Genomic DNA, 22,177 nt, shown 5'->3' with positions numbered 1-22,177 from the left:
TGACACGGCGTCGAAAAGGTTAAATCTATCAGATGTGTGCTTCATGCAGCGGCGGTGGGTCTGTCTGACGTCCGAGTTTCAATCCCGAGCTCGAGATTTCAAATCCCGGCCTGTACCAATGATTTTTCGGAACTTATGTACGGAATATCATTTGACATTTACCCTACTAGTTTTTCGGTGAAGGAAAACATCGTGAGGAAACCTGCATAGTGCATATATCTGCGAAGAAATTCTAAGGTGTAGATATGTGTAGTCCCCTATCCGAATATGGCCGGCGTGTATAATAGCATGAGCCCTTTCGACGCTGACGACGACGTTTCTGGTTGTAGAAATATCACTTTTGACACTGACGGATCATATCCGTAACATATCTGTTATTACAATCAGAATACGCCTCCTGTTCAGAAACAATACATCTACTCGTGTCATTCAGTTTTTTTGTTGGTGTTAATAACATTTGCGACGACAGCCACTCGCATCTTCTCGCTATTGTGTTGTTTTTCGGCTACACGCCATTGTATTTGTTCGAATAAATATGCATTGTTATCCGTCATGTTCGATTGGGTTCAAATTTGATGTGTACACTGTGTTGTGGACAAACTTGGTTAAAAAATTTCTTGCACTTATTAAGTTCGCTTTTTGGTTGCAGGAGATGAATTAGGTCATGTCAAAGGTTGTTGTTTATTTCCAATAAATTTGTTTAGTCTGGAAATGAGACATTGCATAACTACATAGGACCACCTGATTTGAACGATAATTCATAAATGACAAACTGATACTCTGATAGGAACTCTTCTCGTGACAACTGACAACACTTTAAATTTTATCACGGTCACTAATTTTACGCCATAATCGCTTGCCAATCAACCAGGTCTTCAAAGCTTGAATTATCGCTGTATCAAAATACCATCAAAATAACATAAGTTTTTACTCGGTACTTCAGACTAAAATTAAATCACCCAAACCTAACCTAGTTTAAACTTTTGCAAAAGGTCTAATACAAAACTGGCTGCATTTTCAGTCTGGCTCGGCCTAAATACCCTTTGGGAAATGGAAACTAATCCAACATTTAACGGTAGGTATGTAAGAATTTAAGAAGTTAAAACGAATATATCTCTTGAAAACCTTCAAGTTCCAAACCTGTTCAAGGAGCCAAACATTAACGTCGTAACACAGCGCCGTTGACTAGTATAATAAGCAAAGATAAACAATTAGATTTATTTGAAGTCGTGACTAGAAGCTCGTGCGCTCATATTTCACGCGTTTTTGTCAGATCAAGAGATGGCGGTGCGCAGTGAAAGCGAGATAAGTTTCGGCAACAGATGTTTCCTACATGAACATCTTTGTTTACGATGGAACCTTACGCGTGTTATAGTCAACATATTAATCTAAGGAAGACAGTGGAAAAGTGAAAAAGCGCTAATAAAAAAACTCTTCTGTCCAGGAAAATGACGTTTCATTTATAGGTATATAGGGAAGTTTTCAGAAAATGTGTAAGTTGTTAATAAAAGATAATCGCTGTCAGTTTTGTAACGACAATTGAGCATGAAATCTTTATGGGAATCAACTTTTTGCCTTTACATTGGAATATCGCTTATAGTTTGTGAAATGAACGCCAAAACAATTTTTATATTGAAATTTGCTTAATTATCGTTACAAAACTGACAGTGATTAATTGGGTACACTATTTTCTGAAAAATCCCATAAAATGAAATTACCCTTTAAAGGGCACATAGGAGAATAAAATACCACCCTATAACGTCATGTTTTTGTATTTTTTCCTTAAACAGATTTTTAGGACTACTATATAAGGTGAAGATAAGATGGCAATGAGGCTTGAATTGAGGAATTCTTATAATTTTGTCCGTTTAAGGGTAAGGGTGTAGGGGTTTATGGAAGTAATCGTATAACACTTTGTTGTACAAAACAGAAAAACAACAGGTCAAATAACACAACATTAATATAAAAGTTATCTTATCCCCTTCAGTTAACATTTGAGCAATTTAGGGAGAATTGGAAGTTAGTAATAATTTTTACAAAAATTCTTCTTCTGTCTTCAATAAAAAGTAGTTTTCAGTGAATGTCCTAATTGTTAGAAATGTACCTACTGTCTTCGTAAACTGAAAGAATCTTGTTTAATAGGTAGCGGCATAAGTGCGTGGAACACGGTTTTAAATATAATGAACAGCGTTTGTTCCATTGTTATCAGTGCTAAATCTTCGGACAAATATATCTTTATAATTCATCAGCCATATTTTGCTTAAACGCCCAAATCCTTCACTAGGTAATTGGTCTGTTTAATAGCAAAAGGCAGAGGAAAATAAAGTAAGACGGTCATGTAGCTTGAATTCGCCTCATTTTCAACCATAGAATCTGCGCGCGTTACCTACCTTAGATTACTGTCCTTTTTAGGGTTCCGTAGCGAAATGGCAAAAAACGGAACCCTTATATATAGATTCGTCATGTCCGTCTGTCTGTCCGATTATGTCACCGCCACTTTTTCCCGAAACTATAAGGGCTATACTGTTCAAACTTGGTAAGTAGATGTATTCTATGAACCGCATTAGGATTTTTACACAAAAATAGAAAAAAAAAACAATAAATTTTGGGGGTTCCCCATACTTAGAACTGAAACTCAAAAAATCTTTTTTCATCAAACCCATACGTGTGGGGTATCTATGGATAGGTCTTTAAAAATGATATTGAGGTTTCTAATATCATTATTTTCTAAACTGAATAGTTTGCGCGAGAGACACTTCCAAAGTGGTAAAATGTGTGTCCAAAGTGGTAAAATGTTGAACGAGATCTAGTAAGTAGATTTTTTTTTAATACGTCATAAATGGTACGGAACCCTTCATGCGCGAGTCCGACTCGCACTTGGCCGCTTTTTCTGTTAGTAGGATGTGACTATGGCTACCTGTTTCGATGTAGTATTAACGTCCAGCTACCTTTCCGTGCATGGCAACGTTTATCGCCGATGTTAACATCTTTTTCTAGCTAGCTAATGCAAAAAGAACACTTTACGTTGTAGGACTTGTAGGGCACTCAACTAAATCTCTGCAGCTTACTGTACCTAAGCAACATCCCTTTTGTCGTATGTAGGTTACTAATACTGGTGGCGATTAAACAATAACGATATCGTTTACCGACACCGCTTATTTGTTATATCGATATCTGTCTGTCATAATTTAATATATGTACATAATTAAACGGTGGCTGCTGGTCTAAGAAAAATAGGTCGGCTTAGAAAATAAATCCCGTTTCTGTAATTATTATCGCGTGACCGATGGCCCCGCCATGTAAAACCTATGGCCCTGTGGATTTAGCAGTGTGGAAATTTCGTCTGTTTTATTTTTTTACACGTGGATAAGATAAGATATTCGTTGGGACAAGTTTTTATATCATTATCGCAGTATGTTATATGTTTTCGATGTTCTAAATAGTTTTCTGTCAAAATGTATTTAAAAAAATCCAGAACCTTCAAAATTCCATAAAACATTGTTAGTACCATCGTTACAGCTAGGGGTTAGTAAGTACATTAAAATCAAATCCAAACATAATATGAAAAATAAATAATTAATAATATTGACATTATACATTCAATAAATAAATCATGATTCATAGTAAAACTCAAATTAATAGAAATAATGAAAATAAAAAATAAAAATAAATTAACATGTCAAATTCAAAATAAAATAGACTAGAATAAAATATTTGTTGAAATTCGTTAAAATGTCCGCCTCATCACTAGCGCCATCTACCGGCGCCTGTCTGCGACTGGTACTATAGTATCGTATAATTACGATGCGTAGCCGCCGTTAATTGCGCCTTTGTTATGCCATTGTTTTGTTAGTTCCAACTAAATCCGCTGAAATATACACTTTGTTAGTACTCTGCAGCCCCAATCAGAGGGCCGCTAAAATTGAAAATCGAAATTTCGTTATCTTCCTGTCTTGCGTATTCGAGTGGTAAAAAGGCAAATAACGGAATTTCGATTTTCTCAAACGATGTTGACAAGGATCCTCGAAACGGATGGAAATAAAGCTACACCGACTCTAACCCTACACCTCTGACCCCGAGAAGATTTAAATGTCGACCAATTATTCGACTAAAATTATGTGAGTAACCGTTTAATGTAATTTTAATGTGGTGTAATTTAAATTTTAAACTTCAGGTGCAGTTTTGGCCGTTTTGACAACACAACCAGAAATTAACTATCGGGGAAAAAGAGACTTTTTGCGTTTATGCGTAAATATGAGCCTGAAAGAAATATGCCTTTCTATTCCTGGGAATATGACTAAATTGACGTTATCGGTACTTGAAACTGTAGTTACATAAGGAGTTTTTGACTTCGTCGAGTCGAGTTACGAAGGGCCATCCAAACCAACAACCGTGACTAATGGCCCCATAATTCCACACCCCGGTCATCAGTGATCACTTTCCCCGGCTCCTCACTTTCCTGGCGTTTCATTAGTCGGTTCAGCGTGCTCTGCAATGTTCACATTACGCACTAACGAGGTTGCGCTATCAATTATGGAAAGTGATCATGTTCCTATCATTAGATGCGACGTGGATTTCTATGGGACGATCATTGAAGCAGAAAATTAATAGGAGGCCAAATTGTTACATTAGAGTCCGTCTAAAGCTTTACACTAACTTGAACATTTTTCTCTTTTACTCCAATTAAGGCGTAATTAGAGCTTCGGTATTCGCGGTAGGCCCTCAGCACAAAGTGAGTGAGTTTTATTATATTATTAGCTTCGTCTGACTGCCTACATGTCACAAATAAAATGTATCCTTGAATTGTATCCGAACCGTGGACTATCTTGAAAAAAAGAGAAGATGTTGTAACTTGTCTTAGGTTTTTTGTTAAATAAAATCAGTATCTACTATCTCCAGTATACATCTCACAGAGTAGCAAATAGCTGCATTGTGTACAGTCCGCAATACTATTCGCTAAGCACCTTTGCACACAAACTTATATGCATCACTTTTATCTGCAACTGACTGAGCACCTGTAAAAGTGTATGGTGACTTAATCAATGAATTTATTCATAATTTCTCCATGCAATTTCGCAGCTCACTGTACAAAGTATTACTATCTGTCTTCTGTGTAACATAATGTAAATATTAGAGTCAAGTCCTCTAAAGTGTCCGGCAGTGGGTCAAAAGTGTTAGCGGGGCGCTAATGTGTTGGCCGAGCATTTGTAACGGTGTCCTTCCTGGCCTGTGCCTATCGGTGTCGCAAGCCAATGGGCATCCACTATATCGTAGCCTATACATCCGTAATATAGTGGAAATATCACGTACGGATAAGCAAAGACACATTGATTGAGGTAGATAAAATCTAAAACAATTTCGCGCTTCGAATTTGACAGGTAAACGAGATGGCGCTGTACAGCTCCATACATTTTGCGGTAACACTGATTGCCAAATGGTGACATTGGTGACCTTTGACAATTCAGAGACCGCGAAACATACGGCGTAGTACAGCGCCATCTGTTTTGGATGTCTAATTAAGGGCAAGTTTTTTCTTAGACTTTACCTCTCTATTACAATCAATTATTTTTGACATAAGTAAACCTTTTGATAGTTTAGATGTTGAAAAAACAGTGGAAAGTGTAGTGGCCCGTAGCCACCAGAAGCCTGGGAACATTTTGATTAGTATCGGACCGAAACTGGATTTTTTGCCTGGTCGAGTTTTCTCTAGTTTTTAATTGATTTTTATGCCGTAAGCTGCCAAAACCGAAACTGAAACTTCGGTCAGACACTACCGAAAATACAATATTGTAAGTTTCGGCGCGACCGAAAGGTTCGGTAGTTTTTTGATCGTAACCGAACTTTCGAACAGACACTAATTTTGATAAAATTCCATAGTTATAGCTATACGATAGGTAGCATTGATATAAATTATGTAGGTAGGTATACACGTTGGCATTTAATATCAATGATTAAAAAAAAAAGACTAGTTAAGGGGAATTAACTTAACTTCGGGGGTTGTAACTTAGCATATATTGTTATACATAAGGACATTTGTCATTTACAGTACATATAGTGCTACTATACCGCACTAGTGCGATAATTGGCACATTACGTAACTTTGTCGAAAATTTAATTCGCAACTTAATCGACGACTCTCCACAACAACAACGGACAAATCCACACGGATTTAAAACACTTCGTGATTTAGTTTATCGCCACGCAACGAATTTCCTATTTTTCGCACTTGTATCGTAATGTAATGTACTATTACGAGTACCATACAAACACTGCCGGACATCCATAAGTCATTCCCTTTACAGTTGCCTATCCGGAATTCATGTTAACGATTATCCGACCGCGTCCGCAAAAAAAGCTTCCTACTCCAGCCCTACAAGCTGCAAGTTGTTAGCCACTTTACCTGTCATTCCTGCCTGTTACCGACCACAGGCGAGCGTTGGCCTCTATCGAACCAATACACCCCAGGGGCCCATTTCTCGAACGGTATTAGTATAATATTATTAATGTGTCGTCATGGTAATCCATACGACTTGACAGAGGCCCATTTGTCGAACGGTATTATTCAATATTGCTTGTGTGGTGCCATGGTAACCCATACGACTTGATAGTTCGTGGACTAATGTTCGACTAATACCTAGTCTAATACCGTTCTAGAAATGGGCACAGGCCAAAAGTATGGAAACAATTGTTTTCTTTAATATGTCATGTTTCTATTATTACTTATTATTGTCGGCTTGTTGACACTTGTCTTAGTCGGGGCCGGGGTTCAAATCCTGGTAAGGGCATTTATTTGTGTGATGAGAATGAGTATTTGTTCCTGAGTCTTGGGTGTTCTCTATGTATTTAAGTATTTATAAATATTTATATACATGGTTGTCTAAGTACCCACAACATAAGCCTTATTGAGCTTACCACAGTAAGCTGCAGCAGTTGTGGAACTTAGTCAATTTGTGTAACGGACACTGTATTGTATTTATTTATTGTATATCGGTAACCAAAAACTTAGGTACATTAGGCAACCCCAGCAAAAGATTTAAAGTACTCCCAAAGTGTTAGAACATCCTGCTATACTGTAAAAAGATAAAAAATAGAAATTTGGAAATGTTGAATTGGCAATACCTTAAATATATTCGCGATTTCGGGGTTAGTCCCATAATAAAAGTAGCTCAGTGTGGCGACCCCTGCATTTAAAGCCCCTGTATATGGTCCGACAGTAATAAAAAAAAAAAAAAAATATATATATATATATATATATATATATATATACACGACGCTTGAAGCAAATTCATTCGGACTGTTTTCCTGGCGAATTATGACGTACGCTCAGTACGCTTGCTTGCGTTTGGAATACAGAGCCTGGACTTGAATGAGTGTAGGCGAGTTCAATAGCACGGACCTGAGTGAGAGTAGTCTCGGAAAACTGCCCCGGACTCCGGGAAGTCACTGTACCACAGTTTGTCACTAGTCACGTGTATTAAAAATCAATAGATTTCTAAGATTTACGCGCTTACTCACTTTACTATTACTCTCTCAATTATCCAAATTGGAGCTAACTGCAATAAGTATATTCATTGATTATATATAATGACTGGAATCTGTGCTCCGCACAGACAACATTCGCGTCGGATTGACGGACGATACATTTTACTTATACGATTATAGTTCGTGTCATCCACGATGACGCGCAGATTTGTCAAAACTGACCTTTAACTACTTTAAAATACGAATCAAGGCACGCGACTTCGTGAATGACACGATATATAAAACAAATTGTATTTTTTTCTCGTTAAATTTTTGAAAAATGCAGAGTTAACAAAAAACGCGTGATTTGTAAGTTTAGTGTCGAAAAAATCTAAATATTTACAACACACATTCTGACATTACATATTAGGCATATCATATAATGCTCTACATGTGGGTAACTATTGTATTTCACAGTAAAAATCCCAATACCCGTTACCCATGTTCTCTAGTTCAGTGATGGACAAAGTACGACCGCGGGCCCGCGAAAGAATTTTATCCGGCCCGCCGCCGGTCCCATGAAATAATCAGTATAGCATTGGCCCACGATAATCGGAAATCAAAATACATGTTTGCTGCAATTCTGGCCTTACCTTAAGTTTCTTAAATTTTCTTGCCCCCTCCATGAAGAAAGTGTGCCCACCACTGTTCTAGTTTAAGTAACTTTACTATTTATTTATAAATGGCTAGAAAATAGTCTTAAAATACTTCAAGGTTGTACAAAATTAGTCTTCTCTATGTTTGGGTATTACCTGGTACTTTATATCTCCTAGTAACCACAAAATATGGCCATTTGGCCAGAATATTTGAGGTTTACCCGCTTCGCTTTGTACTGTTCAAGCTCCAACGCTGACCCTTTAAACAGGTCGAAGTACTTTAACCCATTATTATTCCATCAGTTCATAAGTTCTTAATAATAACTATTATCATTATAAAAAGAGATTTACGCAATTACCCACAAGGTCAAGATGCGTGAACGAACCTTGACTGACCATAATATTAGTTATTATTAACATTTTTCCCATGACCATGCAACTGGTAGAAACACCTCTAATTAAATCTTATCCCACCAAAAAATGAGCCGCTGAAAATAGTGTTTTAATGTGCCTATTTCAAATCAAATATCAAAACGGATAATTTAATTCAAAATGTGCATTGAATTCATGATTAGTAGTTATCATTCAAACCAATTTATTTGTTGTCAAAAATTTGCAGCTCAAACTTAGCATTGGGCACGCACTTACATAGCAAGACGCTGAAATGTATCCGATGTACCTACACACTCATTCTTTGTAGAGACTTTATAACGCCAAAAAACTCAAAACTGAAATAATAACTTTTACCGCACTAGTGCGAAAATTACCATGTTACTGTGTCGAACATTTAAAGGGCCATATGTACTGTAAAACGTTGTACGATACATGTGCGAATAGGTAATCCGCAACTCGTGTCGATTTAAAACACTCCCTTCGGTCGTGCTTTAATTTATCGCCACTCGTTTCGGATTTCCTATTTTTCGCACTTGTATCGTAATGTACTATTGAATACTTATACAATCGACTGTTATACATTTATAATTTATTATATTATAATCTGTATTTTATTATACTTACTTTACAAAAAAACACAATTTTTGTTTTTGGATTCCAGTTTTAGTTATTAGAGATCGCATTCCAATATGATACTGATCTGTTAGTAACAGATCAGTATCATATTTGGTTGAAGGTTGACAGAATGCACAATTCAGCAGGTCCTTGGTTCAAAGGTAATTGGAACCATCTCATATTGGAATGATGAATCAGATCCATGTTAGATCAGTATCACATGATACATATTGCTGGAATTGGCCTGTGTTAGGTAGTAAAACTTCTGTAAGTTTGTCCCATCGAGTAAAGTAATTGTCTTGAATATTCTTGCCTAATAAAATATCATGTGGTTTGTTTTCATTTTGTTAAATACCTAAAGAAAAGTATTTCTTAAAGAGTACTTTAGCATATCACAACGCCGGTGCGCACTACTGCACCTATAGTATTTTTTTTTTTGTTGTTAAATTTTTGATTAATCGGTGATTAACCATTTGTTTGATTTTAGAATTCCCGTGCCTCGTGAAATAAAAAAGATCGAGAAACCGGAAACCCTATCTGTGTCACAGGTACTTTTGAACGCGAACAGTAGAAATACAATTGGATATATTTGGAAGAATATTCCAGGGTGGCAGATACTTTTAGCATGTTGTTTCATACGCTATTATTGATGCTGACTGTACCACTCATTGGCGCAACCCTATATTCATATCAAAGAAGTTTATTTAGCAATCGCTCTCACAACTAACAAATGACAATCGTGTTTGGGTCATTATGGTTGGCTTATTGAAATAAATAATAAATATGATTGTAGTTATAGTTACCGGTCAACCGACGCAGTGAACCGTTGACAGAATGCAAAAAATCTGGGTTATGACTCTTCTACCGAAACCGATAAAGGCTTTGTGGCGAAGTTGGGAGATTCATTCCAGATTTTTAGGGTTCCGTAGCCAAATGGCAAAAAACGGAACCCTTATAGATTCGTCATGTCCGTCTGTCTGTCCGATTCTGTCACAGCCACTTTTTTCTGAAACTATAAGAGCTATACTGTTCAAACTTAGTAAGTGGATGTATTCTATGAACCGCATTAAGATGTTCACACAAAAATAGAAAAAAAAACAATAAATTTTGGGGGTTCCCCATACTTAGAACTGAAATTCAAAAAATCTTTTTTCATCAAACCCATACGTGTGGGGTATCTATGGATAGGTCTTCAAAAATGATATTGAGGTTTCTAATATCATTTTTTTCTAAAGTGAATAGTTTGCGCGAGAGACACTTCCAAAGTGGTAAAATGTGTGTCCCCCCCCCGTAATTTCTAAAATAACAGAATGAAAAAACTAAAAAAAATATATGATATACATTGTCATGCAAACTTCCACCGAAAATTGGTTTGAACGAGATCTAGTAAGTGGTTTTTTTTTTAATACGTCACAAAATTTCAAAAAAAAATTTTTTTCATCAAACCCATACGTGTGGGGTATCTATGGATAGGTCTTCAAAAATGATATTTAGGTTCCTAATATCATTTTTTTCTAAACTGAATAGTTTGCGCGAGAGACACTTCTAAAGTGAAAAAATGTGTGTCCCCCCCCCTGTAACTTCTAAAATAACAGAATGAAAAATCTAAAAAAAATATATGATATACATTACCATGCAAACTTTCACCGAAAATTGGTTTGAACGAGATCTAGTGAGTAGGGACATTGGGCCTTGCCGTGTCTCCTGGATCAAAACATTCGGAGATCCCTGGTCTATAATAATGGCATAATCCAAACATAACTTGATTTCTATCATCATTAATTAGATCAGGTGACTCTTGCCTTTTAACCTTTCATATCCTGAACGCGGATTTATAGATTCGACGACCGGTTTGGCCTAGTGGGTAGTGACCCTGCCTACGAAGCTGATGGTCCCGGGTTCAAATCCTGGTAAGGGCATTTATTCGTGTGATGAGCATGGATATTTGTTCCTGAGTTCTATGTATTTAAGTATTTATAAATATTTATCCCATTATGGGACTACCTTAAAATCCCAGTGCCCTACCTTAAGAAATACTATCGAATTTGATAATATGGGCATTGCGCCCTACCACAGGTAGGTAATTACAGCATTACAGCTGCCCTATCTTTAATTCAAGTTCGGCTTAACACAACTTCGGCCCTGGTGGGTATACGTTCTTCGCTCAGAGACAGACACTGGAAGAAACCACTCCACTTAGAGCAGAAGGAGCGAAGCTCTTCCTTCTGCTCTAAGTGGAGTGGTTAAGTGGAGTATGTGTACAAACACAAGAATTAGAAGCGTCTAAAGAGCTTGAAGATGAACGTCTGTAAGTCAACCTGGTAGACGGTCCTTAGGTAAAATTATCTAACCATACCAGAACTTGATGGTTAAGAGAATAATGGTGTGCTAGGTTGTTTTGAACACCTGTCCTACTTAGCTACTTCTGCTACTGACTGTATGTACTTATAAATAAGAAAATCGAAACGGATACTACAAATTTAGTCGAGATGTCCGACGTTGCACGCACTAGTTACTGACGAGGAATCATGAGATGTGTATCACCGAGTCCGCAAACATACTCATTTGTATTTAAGTGTGACTTTCTTTAATTAAATGGGAATTTATAATCGCCATAATCCTAATGAATTTTACTCTGCCCTCCTCAAACCCTTCTTTGGAAGATTCATGAAATGTATTGAAGTGCATACCAATGTAAATCTGTTTATAATTCTAACTAGACCGTTTATTCTACCGGCTACCATGATGGCTCGTTAATTTGAAGATGTATCTGAAAAGATAGTAAATAAATAAATATTATAGAAGTTTTTTACACAAATTGACTGAGTCCCTCAGTAAGCTCAATAAGGCTTGTGTTGTAACCTAAACAACGATATATAAATAATATATAATTATAAATACTTAAATACATAGAAAACACCCATGACTCAGAAACAAATATCCGTGTTCCTCACACAACTATATGCTCTTACCAGGATTTGAACCCGGGACCATCAGCTTCATAGGCAGGGTCACTACCCACTAGGCCAGACCGGTCATCAACGGTCGTTAAACTTCATAGAGATTATAGGGAATATTAGGAGAAAAACTGGTGTCCCCTTCCTTTTTTTCCTCCAACAAGAATGCCCTCTACCCAAATGTGATAAGAATACAGGTGATAAAGATTTGACAATATAAAAAGCGTAATAAATCGCTCGCTTCTCGATTGCACCAATAATGGTTGCTACAACGACGCGGCGTGCGCGCATACCGCCGCTGCACGTCGCCGGCGCAGCGCGGTCGCGATTGTACGATTAAACTAATTATTACTATATTGGCTACCCCGTGGTAGCCATTTAATATACACCCTTAAAAGGGACATACGACTGTTAAAAATGAAATCGTTTCAATAATGATCACTTGCTCCATTTCTAAATATTTAAATTTCAATCGATTAACTTGACCTGATTACTTGCGAATTAGTGAAAAAAATGATTCAATTACCATAACGACTCGAAAACGAAACCAACGAGTGTAGTGTGTCTGCGATAGAAATGGAGAATTTTTACGATATCATCCGGACTTTGAGTCGGAAGACGTTGAAACGAAGAGTGAAGGTAACGTTTGTATAATTATATCCAAGACTCACTTCGTAATCTTTCATAGGTACTTTAGTTTTTTTTGTTTTGAACTAGATTGTACATATCCAAAATACTTATAAGATTAAAATTTACAAGCCTCCGATCCATAAGATCCATTGTGAATCAACGTTCAATAATCTAATATTGATCTAATTTTCCAAATCACTATTTTTCTTATAAACACAACTTGCTTGGGTGCTCCTATTTTCGGTTTAAGTATTCTTAAGTATAAAGAATGAGAATAATTTAACATATAACTTTAGTATGCTTATTGCTTATACCGATTATAAACACCTTAGAGCTCTCTCTTAGAGTACAAAATACTAGTATATAGGTAGTAGTCATATAACTAACGACCCGATTCGAACTTTAAGATTGTTACAAGTAATATTTTTGGGGTAAAGAAAAAAACTAAAGGAATAATATAAAATGTAAACTACAATAGTCAGTAACTAAGCTTTTATTGAAATCACTGAGGTTGGAAGAACCCGTCAACAATACTGCAAGAAGTCACAGTTGAGGTAATCCTATATTTATATATATATCTATCTAAAGGTTTCTTAATAGTAAGTCAAGTTTCTTAATAATAACCGGCTAGCATAGATTGCACAGACTCTACAGTACTTATTAATTCTTTTTTAAACTAAAGCTTCAGGGAACAAATCGGGGTTAACGAACTCTTTTATTTAGATTTTGGTAGAAACAGCGATCCGAGGAACTAAATTTAGAAAATACAGGAGATGTATATGGGCGCCAGGGCCAGTCGATCTGGTCCAAATGTCATATAGTTAATAAAGGATGGGTCTAACCTCCAACATCGGGAATTGTACCCCAGCCGCCACGTTCTGTGTAGGCCGGGACGGATGGTTACAAAAGGGTCAGCGACAGCTCACTACCGCTGGTATTATCTGGGGTTACCGGTGCATGAGGCAGGTGGTCGGAGACCGCGCGAGTTAGCCAGGTAGTTAGCGCCCCGCCGTGAACCCTGAAATTATTGTATACTCGTTAGGGCAAGTCACCTGATTACGGCTGGGATTGAATCCCAATTAATACTGTAGGGCGGAGATCGCCTTGATTTCAAGTTTGGAACACTAACACGATTCAACAATGCCCGACACGAATTTCGATTTACACGAAACCTTACCTAAAGGTTAAAAAAAATGCAAAACTTACCCGTTGGTGGATAAAAGGCTTGCATGGAAATTATGCAGCTTATGTCAACACCCGGGGCACGCGATGTATCGCTCTTCAACGCAGCAACAAATTTAAGGTTAGCATGTTATGCCGGGGCTGAAAATACGCAACCTACATTAAAAAAGGCACTTTATTCTTACAAAATAAACAACGCAACCACTATAACACTTACTCAAATGGGCGATGGAGCCCGATCTCAAAGGGTATAGCCGATCCCGGCTCGAATCGAACAAAAAGAAGATCTCCCTTCCTTTCCGACATCTTGAGTGACAGATAGGCCGACGGGGTTGCCAAGTCCGAATTAGGCTCGTGCAAACACTACATGACTCCACAGACAAAACGATCGTTTATGCTTCCTTCGGTTTTATTTAAAAAGAACTAAACAACTGCGCAGAAATAACATAATGTTAAAGAAAAACCACTATAGTTAAATATGTTCTACGAATAAAACACAGGAAAGCGGGGAAACGCAATGTTTCTTCCGGATTTGAAGCTGGCAATTCCGACCATAGTGTTCGATCGCGCGTTAGCTAGTACGCTAATCCTTAGCTAGATGGCTGTAGGAGTTCGGAACTAACGCGAGCCTTACTTTTTTAATAATGAAGAAGAAAAATTACATTTGTTGTTACAGTGCTCCCCTTCCCGAAGAAAATTTTGAGTCCGGCAAAATTTTGAGCTGGTCCCCAGCTCGCAAAACAAACCGCAGGTTTCAACAGCTCCCAAATGAACAGTTACACAATGTAAGGCAGAAGGAAAAACAACCATCAAAATCGAACCCACGCACTAAACTATAAAATGATAAACACAGTTGGCTGTAAACCAGTTATCAAATACAAACTATAACAATTACTCCTACTCTCCCTTAAGAGGGAGCTTAACCTAAGTAAAACTTAACGCAGGTAGGAGAAGCTCGAAGCTTCCTTCCTAACGCGTCGCATCGCTATATATCTTGGCGGCGCAGTGAGCGACCTGAGTGGCGGGCTGCGCGTCCAGGGTATACGACGGAATATGGCATATAGCCAGTTAGGTTAAATGAATAACCTACGGTAATAACTGTGAGGTAACAGTCTATCACCAGGGAAAATAATTAATAGTAGTGTCCGATAGTTCGGCTTAGGAGCCACAGAACTACCGGTTGACACTCTTCACAGGAATGCTGTCCCTGCAGAGCGAAATCAGGGACTTCGCCCTGCACTGCCAACACACGCTGTGGATAGACAGCTTATAGCCAGTTAAATTGATCACGGAACAAACTTTTTAAGGTTCCGGGCATGCCAGGACCCCAAATTTTTACCCGTATAAAAATCTTCTAACTCGTATACTAAATTCGAGAGTTTACGAATTACTCGGCACTTCGCATACTTAGGAGCAAGCTTAGCCATAAAGAATTTACCAGCGTCACTCAAAGGAAAAGTTCTTTTCATAACAACCTCACCCTCACTAAATTCAACCGACTGACGACCCCTATTATAATAACGCGCCCCTCTATCATGAGCTTTAATTAACAATAACTTAACCCGATCGAAAACTTCTCTCAAGCCGCCTAAAGATTCCGCGTACCGGTCTGGAGAGTCAATTGATAGGTTTAACTTCGAAGTTTGGCAATCTCCATAGACTTTACCGCAAGCAACAGCCTCCCTACCATGAACCAGAAAGAAGGGGGGATAACGAACTGTTTCACTAGTGGTGGAATTCATGGCAAACTGAACCTTCGGCAAAGCTACATCCCAAGCTCGATGATCATTCTGGACCATGATAGAGACGGACGTCATCAGGGTTTTATGGTAGCGTTCTACGGCGTTAACCTGAGGGCAATAACGCGGGGTGTAGTGAATTTGGGGAATAAAATATTTCTGAAACAAAGCTTTAAGCTCGCTGCCAGTGAATTGCGTAGCATTATCCGCAATCACTGTGCGCGGCACGCCGTGCTTGAGAAACACCTCATCCTCTAGACGCTGGGCAATAGTCTTCCCTACCGCACGCCTAAGGGGGAAAAACATCACGTATTTCGAAAAGCAACATAATACCGACAGAATGTAAGTATAGCCTGCCCGGGAACGAGGTAGTGGACCCACTAAATCGATACTAAGTGTGTCGAATGGACGCGAACAGTTCTTAGGATGTCCCATGGTGCCTATAGGAGGCTGTTGTGAGTTTTTATACGTAGCACAAACCTCACACCCTCGAATGAATTTAGCTACATCCTGGTACATTGAAGGCCAATAATAGAGTAGCGTTAATCGCTTGTATGTTTTAAAAACTCCCAAATGGGAAAGCTCCTCGTTGTGACATGTTCTAATTAAATCTTGACGTTGACTCGATGGTACGACCACCTTCCAGTCGAACTCCCCCGAAAGATTAAATTTACTTTTACAGTAACGCATAAGTTTATTGTTTTGAATCGCGTAATTCGGACAAGAGCCTGGGAAAACCTGACATCGCTTAAAGATCCTATTATACCACTCACACGTATGAATTTCCATCACGGGTACACTACGGGATAAAGCGTCTGGTACTACATGTTCTTTACCTTTACGATGTATGATTTCAAAGTCATAAGGGGATAACCTACAACCCCAACGTGCTAATCTGCCCGTCGGATTAGTTAAATTAAAGAACCACTTTAAACTGGAATGATCGGTAATCACCTTAAACCGGGGTCCGCCTTCCAGATATGGCCGAAAATGCTCTATGCTGAAAACGACGGCTAGTGCCTCGCGCTCGGTTGCGGAATAATTACGTTCGGCGCGGTTTAACGAGCGGCTCGCGTAAGCTATTGGATGCTCCAGCCCGTCCGACATTAGTTGGGTCAAGGTTCCGGCCACGCCGTACCCAGACGCATCACAATGTAGAAGGAAGGGCTTCGAAAAATCCGGGCACGATAATATCGGTGCCGTAACTAAGGCCGACTTGAGTTTTTGAAAGGAATATTGAGCTTCCTTCGTCCACGCGAAAGGAGGCGCATTCTTCCGAGTACTTGTTAAAGCATTTAAGGGGGCCGCGAGGTCACTGAAATTTTTAATGAATCTACGATAATAGGACGCGGTACTTACAAACATTTTCACTTCTTTACGGTTGGTAGGAACCGGGTAATCTATGATAGCTTGGATTTTGGAAGGATCGGTATGTAGTCCACGCTCGTCCACTACATAGCCGAGGTATTTAAGTTCCTTCCGGAAGAACTGGGACTTACCAAAATTAATAGTTAAGTTAGCGGCTGACAAACGGTCCAATACACGAGTTAATAACGAAATATGTTCCTCAAACGTCTGACTAACAATGATGATGTCATCCAAGTACACAAAAAGCCTATCATTGAATTCGGGTCCAAACAACTTATCCATTAGACGCTGTTGGGTACCAGGTGCTCCAGTCAACCCGAAACACATAACCTTAAATTGAAACAAGCCGCGTTTAGGCACCGTGAAGGCCGTTCGTTCGCGCGAGGCCTCATCTAAAGGAATTTGCCAAAACGCGCTCTTTAAGTCGATTGAGGACAGAAACTTCGCATCCCTCAACTGATCCAGAATACGTGATATATACGGTAACGGATACGCATCGCGTTTACTTACAGAATTTAACTTGCGACTATCCAAGCAAAAGCGTAACTCCCCATTAGACTTAGCTGTAAAAAGGGTAGGATTATTCCAAGCACTAGTACTAGGTTCAACTACGTCCTGCTCTAGCATCTCATCCAATTGACGGTTAAGCTCTACCAGACGATGTGGCGAGATTGGATAATAACGTTGTTTAATTGGAGGACTATTACCGGTATCTATGGTATGGGTGAGTAAGTGCGTACGCCCCAAACCTTTCCTCTCAAACGAAATACCCTCGAAACTACGAATAATCCCGTCCGCGATAGCACGTTGATCATGGGTCAACTCCTGAAAGGAGCAAAGGTGTTTTTCGGGTACGACCTCAACTACGGTAGGGTCCGAAGTTTGGTTCCCATACCGGCGAAACAATTCCGGTGCGATGTTAAACGCCTTAAAGAAGTTAACACCGAAAATCATGCGCGCACCGACGTCCGGTATCACATAAAATTTAATTTCGCGTGTTAAATTTTTAGCTTTAACAATCAAGTACATACACCCGATTATTCTTGAACGAGTTTTATTCGCAGCTATAATATGGGTATTATCCGTGGCAGAAACCAACTGAGCTCCCAATGACAAAAAGTCCTTATGCGAATTCGAACCTATGATACTGATCCCTGCCCCCGTATCCAGGAGGCCACGAAAAGAACGACCTAAAATTCCTACCGACATGTGCGGTCGCTCGTCTTTATTTATAATATACCGACTCCGAACCACCGAAACGGGAAGAGACATCAAAGTACTTACTATAAGGGGGTAATCAGGACAGTCTGGATTAACCCCAAGATTATCTTCACCAAAATCGACAAGATTACATGAGTTCCCACGCTCCCAATCGTAGGGACTCGATATACGGCGGTCCGGAACAATTAGTTTTTTGAAACCCCAGGCATCGTGCCTGTATCTGGCGAGGTAGAAGTAGAAGCCCGAGGGAAACAATTGGGACAATCCGGGTAAGACACCCCCGCCCTACCACATTTGAAACAAACTACACGTTTAGACTTACACTCCCTTAGACTGTGCGTATCTACACGACAACGAACACAGAACGGCTTCTCCAGAGGATTAGCTGCCTCAACTTTAGGACGCGAAGAGGTTTTACAACTCAAGTCTGCGGCCAAGGTAGACGACGAGGGTCTGGGAGGCTCCACAAAAGCATTGGCCCGCTGCCAGCTGTCCTCCAGCACGCGACACACCCTCTTCAAATCCTTTAAGGTAGTAACCGACTGGATGGCCAAAGGTACCGTATACTCCGGACGAACATTAATCGAAACTATGTCAAATTTCTCCTGATCCGACAATTCACTATTCAAACGGCTAAAATAGTTCTGCATAATGCTAATGTATGTAGAAATGTTCTCATTAGAACCCTGAGTACGATTCCTAATTTCTTTAAGTAAGCGCCTGTCATAATCGAATGGCAAAAATTCATCAATCATGGCGGTCTTCAATTGCTCCCACGTAGACACCTCTGCGCGTATACCGCGGTACCACATTAGTGCGTCGCCATCAAATAATTCTACCGCTGAAGCGAAAAGCCTAACTTCCGTAATACGACGCGAAGCTGCTAACTCCTCGACCCGCTGTAAAAAAGCCTTCACACACGTCCGACCATTAAATTTAAGATTTAAAGAGCTAACGGTCTGATATTTATTAAAGCACGAAGTTGCAGAAGCCATCGATGAAGTCTCAGGTTGAACAGGGTTCACCGACCCCTCAACAGCATCATCAAAGCCAACATTGGAATGAGTCGACACAAATACTGATAACATATTATCTAATTTTGAAAGGATTCTCATAAGTCTCTCCATTAACCCTGAATGTAAGGTAACATCTGTGGACCCCTCTGGATGAATCCGAGTTAATCGATGGTACAAATGATGCCCTAAAGCCTGTACCCGGTTAAGAGATTTCAAAGTTATGGGGGTCTTGGCGGCTGTGGTTAATTTCTCCAGTTCGCCCAATTTATCCTGGATAATGGTAAGTTCCTGGGCGATCTGCCCAACAAATTCCTCAATATCATCTGACGGTAACTCTTTTGCTAGCTTCCTAATTTGTTCCCTCAAACCCTTCACATCTTCAGCGGGAGTGACATCCCTTACTGACACTTCATATTCCAACTCATCTTTGTGTAACAAATTATAATTAATAGGACGGTCCTCCATTATGAACAATGTTACAATTGTTTACTACTAAAAGGTACAGTAACCTCCCACAGAGGAAAGCAAAATTAAATAAAAATTTAAAAAAACAAGTCTTAACACTTTGGTACACGACTGTCCCTTATCATTAAAATACCTTGGTTGGTGATACTCTGTAAGCATGCAATTTAATTTTTAAATTGTAATTAAGTTACGTTGAAACTAGTTCAACACTCATACACTTGAAACCCGGTAACCACAATAATAATTTTTATATGCTACATAGACTTAGTCTATTATAAAATAACTTAAGTAATACAGTAACTGCAAACTGTTAATTAATTATATTATTAATGTAATATCCAGAGCAACAAATTAATTAAGGATTTTAACACCCTGTGCTAAACATTACAACATAAGCAATAATAAACCCACACATGTATATAACTTAACCTATAATCATACCACATGTGGTCAACAGTATAACCTAACACAGTTATGCACTAATATTTTAAATTTAAATTTAAAAAACGTATGTAATTAATTTATGAGGATACAAGCTGCACTGTTTCTACCAAAACTCCCTTTAGCTAACACAATGTGACCAAAGAGGTTCGCTAATAATGTCCCACGTGGGCTGCCACTGTTACAAGTAATATTTTTGGGGTAAAGAAAAAAACTAAAGGAATAATATAAAATGTAAACTACAATAGTCAGTAACTAAGCTTTTATTGAAATCACTGAGGTTGGAAGAACCCGTCAACAATACTGCAAGAAGTCACAGTTGAGGTAATCCTATATTTATATATATATCTATCTAAAGGTTTCTTAATAGTAAGTCAAGTTTCTTAATAATAACCGGCTAGCATAGATTGCACAGACTCTACAGTACTTATTAATTCTTTTTTAAACTAAAGCTTCAGGGAACAAATCGGGGTTAACGAACTCTTTTATTTAGATTTTGGTAGAAACAGCGATCCGAGGAACTAAATTTAGAAAATACAGGAGATGTATATGGGCGCCAGGGCCAGTCGATCTGGTCCAAATGTCATATAGTTAATAAAGGATGGGTCTAACCTCCAACATCGGGAATTGTACCCCAGCCGCCACGTTCTGTGTAGGCCGGGACGGATGGTTACAAAAGGGTCAGCGACAGCTCACTACCGCTGGTATTATCTGGGGTTACCGGTGCATGAGGCAGGTGGTCGGAGACCGCGCGAGTTAGCCAGGTAGTTAGCGCCCCGCCGTGAACCCTGAAATTATTGTATACTCGTTAGGGCAAGTCACCTGATTACGGCTGGGATTGAATCCCAATTAATACTGTAGGGCGGAGATCGCCTTGATTTCAAGTTTGGAACACTAACACGATTCAACAATGCCCGACACGAATTTCGATTTACACGAAACCTTACCTAAAGGTTAAAAAAAATGCAAAACTTACCCGTTGGTGGATAAAAGGCTTGCATGGAAATTATGCAGCTTATGTCAACACCCGGGGCACGCGATGTATCGCTCTTCAACGCAGCAACAAATTTAAGGTTAGCATGTTATGCCGGGGCTGAAAATACGCAACCTACATTAAAAAAGGCACTTTATTCTTACAAAATAAACAACGCAACCACTATAACACTTACTCAAATGGGCGATGGAGCCCGATCTCAAAGGGTATAGCCGATCCCGGCTCGAATCGAACAAAAAGAAGATCTCCCTTCCTTTCCGACATCTTGAGTGACAGATAGGCCGACGGGGTTGCCAAGTCCGAATTAGGCTCGTGCAAACACTACATGACTCCACAGACAAAACGATCGTTTATGCTTCCTTCGGTTTTATTTAAAAAGAACTAAACAACTGCGCAGAAATAACATAATGTTAAAGAAAAACCACTATAGTTAAATATGTTCTACGAATAAAACACAGGAAAGCGGGGAAACGCAATGTTTCTTCCGGATTTGAAGCTGGCAATTCCGACCATAGTGTTCGATCGCGCGTTAGCTAGTACGCTAATCCTTAGCTAGATGGCTGTAGGAGTTCGGAACTAACGCGAGCCTTACTTTTTTAATAATGAAGAAGAAAAATTACATTTGTTGTTACAAGATACGTCAAATATTAGGTCTAGATATGTTATGGATCGGATATGTCAGTGTCAAAAGTGACGTTTTTGTTTGAAGAAACATTTGACATATCCTATCCATATCGTATCTAGACCTAATATTTGAGGTATCTGAAAATTCGAATCGGGCCCTAGGTCAATTCACGAATGTTGGCGCGGATTTTATATGAATATGAGAATATTGAGTCTTGTATGAGTCGACATATACAAAGCTTAGCTTATATAAAACAACAATTAAGTACCGATTTGGGTAATAGATTTTACAGTCCGATAATCTTCTTAAAAACGATCAATAAAACTTGCAGTCTACTGATTACATGTACGATGTTTTATGAATTTTATGATAAGTATGAATTGGGGGTCCGTAACAATAACGCAACGAACATGT

At 38.9% G+C, this 22,177-nt stretch overlaps 1 protein-coding gene and 1 long non-coding RNA gene across 5 annotated transcripts in view; one reads left to right on the top strand and one right to left on the bottom strand.

Annotated features, from left to right (window-relative positions):
* LOC133521882 (unconventional myosin-XV) overlaps nt 1-22,177 on the top strand; it is a 153,028-nt gene that overhangs the window by 108,747 nt on the left and 22,104 nt on the right. The gene's annotated exons all lie outside the window — the stretch shown is intronic.
* On the bottom strand, nt 20,392-21,756 carry LOC133521903 (uncharacterized). Of its 2 annotated transcripts, XR_009799952.1 has the most exons (3): nt 21,314-21,682; nt 21,121-21,237; nt 20,392-20,932 (listed from the first exon to the last, which is right to left on the bottom strand). It is a non-coding gene; the product is annotated as an uncharacterized LOC133521903 (long non-coding RNA). The 2 variants fall into 2 exon arrangements; XR_009799951.1 differs by having other exon boundaries at nt 20,392-21,237; nt 21,314-21,756.

The sequence above is a fragment of the Cydia pomonella genome, chromosome 10 (assembly GCF_033807575.1).
Source record: "Cydia pomonella isolate Wapato2018A chromosome 10, ilCydPomo1, whole genome shotgun sequence".
Classification (NCBI taxonomy): Eukaryota; Metazoa; Arthropoda; class Insecta; order Lepidoptera; family Tortricidae; genus Cydia; species Cydia pomonella.
The sequence above is the reverse complement of the archived record's forward strand: the minus strand, read 5'-3'. Positions and strand labels throughout refer to the sequence as shown.